Here is a 3,028-nt window from a genome sequence, read left to right on the forward strand (position 1 = left end):
TATGTTATAATCTTCGCAGATAAAATGCCCAATTTCAGCACTGACTATGAACTAAAATTCTGAGTTTACAAAGAACTTGTGATTTATATCTTCTGTGACTAAATCACATACTATACATCTCATGGACTAAGATAATGTCCCATTAGTTCATAAATAGTCTCATATAATTAAATAATTTAATTATTTGTGACATGCCAATAAATTGGATTTTTAGGGCATAAACCCAACAAATCGATAGTACCCCGAGACCCTGGAACAATGCTATAAAAGGGGAAGGCTGTCAGCATTGAGGGGCATTCCGCAATAGCAAAAAGTCATAATAGAATCATTAATAAAACTCTGCCAAAATCAAAAGAAAGCAGGGAAATATCTACCGGTATCCCAGAAACAGCCACTAGTACATACTTGGATTCAAGACAATTCAACTTTGCAAGTCTTAAAGGTTTGGAGAGCCATCTAAGTCTGTAATTTTTGAGCTTATTTGAACCTTGTATCACGCCTTAGTGAGCATATTGTAACTCATAATTAAGAAAAATAATAAGATATTTCATACGGATTTGAGGATCCTTGATAACTATTCGCGCACTGTTTATTTACATTTTCTTTCTTTCTTTTTTGTTGTTTTCCTTATTGTTCAATACATATGTTCTTGTTTTTCTAATATATATGTATTGTAGGATCCTTACTCTGTGCACCACTTGGTTTTAAAATTGCTCATTTAGCTGCGTTTAACCAAGCCCAGTCCCTTCAAACTACAACAAAAGGCCCCGAGATCCTCGCCTCAATTTGGGCTTGGGCATAGTCAAAAAGGGACCTTCACATTTTGGCGACTCCATTGGAGACTGGGTAAAGGAGAGGGAAAAAGTAGCCCCTTCGCAGAGCATGGCTCCAAGGCCAAGGAACAGTAAAGGCACCAATGTAACGACCCTAAACCCATACCAAAGATTTAGATGCACAACTTGTCTTATAAATAATCAACAATAATATAATGGAGTAGAGCGTAATTAAATATCCACAAATATACTTCAAACCATCAAAATCTTTCCTATGAAATCCATAAAACAAAAAATTTAACAATAAAGTCTCCAAATACAATCTTGAAGAGTTCCTCAAACGCCAAACTCACTATCCTAAGAAAATATACTAAAACAGTCCATCAACTAACATAGCTCCAAAAGAAGTCTTCAATCTATGTCTCCAATGATCTACCACCAAAAGATATTCCAATGCTCTAATCTGAAAGGGTGGAGAAATCGGGGTGAGCTAGAAGCCCAATAAGAAACTACATAACATGAGGATGTCTTTCAAAACAAAACATTAGTATCATTGACAAAATATAGTCTTTACAAAACATTTACAAATAGTTTTAGTAGTAATACAATATATTCTATAAAACTGTCAAGAATAGAACATTTAACTATAACGCTGTAATCATTAAATAAAATAATAACCACTTTAATTAGCCAAAATACACCAAATAGGTAGAAACAATATATTATAACAATAAAAAAAATTTCCACTTATAAAGATCAATAACAATATAACAGTAGTTTGATGTGGAAAACATTAAACATTAGTCAGACAAAGACATGAGTTGCTAAACACTCGGTGGGTGATTCCTATAAGGAACAATAACACTAACCTCAAAGAGGCAACACTGGCTCCGAAATGCAAACGATAACACTGCACCACACCACAATAATACTACATTGGCTTGCAGACTGTCTAACTGACTATTTGAAAACATTCTTGACATGTACAGTTTCATAATAATATACAATAAATAATAAAATTCTGATATATATATTATGCATTTACAATGGTATAAGTTTTTGAAACTTCACTTTTGCAATTATGTATATATATAGATATATTTTTACCAAATATATATATATATATATATATATGTGTGTGTGTATATAAATATACATGTCTTGGGAGACATCATGTTCTGCAGTCAACTTACCTCTAGTTGTTAAACCAAGCTTCACCTCAACTGTCTGAAACAATATCAACTAGAACCTAAATAAGCACAATATGACTCTATAAGAATGGATACACTAAGGCAGCATCAAAATATAAATTTCACTCTTAAAATTTGTATCTCACCACTTATTCTGAAACTACAGCTAATCTAGTACTCAATTGCTTTATCAAGTACTCCAAAATCAATAACTAGTAAACAATTCTAATGAGCCAAATATGTAAATCTCTAAGTTATTTAATTCTCCCAGTACAAGTTGGCTTCCAAATAACAATGCTTATAGATCATATTAACCCAAAATAAATATATAGCATCCATAAAATCTCTAACCGTAGGACTTAGTATTCTATAGCATGTATTGACAAAAATATAGGAGCTCGAAACCATGTTATAGATTACCAGGTTCAATAAGTCAGCACCACTAGTAATTAAGCTGCGTAAATCCAAAATAACAAATCCCTTAAAAGCTAAAATCTGTGATACCTATATCTAAGTGCACATAGACCATTTAAACACCACCCTAGGACATCTACAAGTGATTAACCTATATAGGATGTGATGCTACTCCACGTACATATATTACGATCTGCTTCACAGTCAAATAAAATAATGCAAGTCTAAAATACACTTCCATAATAACTTCTATTCCTAAGCAACTGTTATTATAATTCTAATATTTTTAAGCAGCCTAGAGACGAAGGTTCCTTCATCAAATATGTGTCCAACGATATCAATAAGGCTTGCATAAAATAGATGCTTACCTCAATACAACAAATTTGCTGGCTGCCCCTAGTAGTGCCACAGTCTTCTATCCCTTCAATTTTGAGAAACCCTAATTCCCTACTCTTAATCTTTCACGCAGGAAGGCCTAGCTTATTTTTCAGCTTTACACGTTAAAACTATTTCCACTAGGGCTGAAATTAAAACCTACTAGAACTTAAATAAGCTTTCAAGACTTTAATTCCCACTAAAACTCATATTAAGGTTGTTTAGATAGGCTAAAACTCTAAAGAATTCCAATAACACTTAAACTCCTAATCCAAA

The sequence above is a fragment of the Quercus suber genome, unplaced genomic scaffold (assembly GCF_002906115.3).
Source record: "Quercus suber isolate HL8 unplaced genomic scaffold, Cork oak 2.0 scaffold_16, whole genome shotgun sequence".
NCBI lineage: Eukaryota > Viridiplantae > Streptophyta > Magnoliopsida > Fagales > Fagaceae > Quercus > Quercus suber.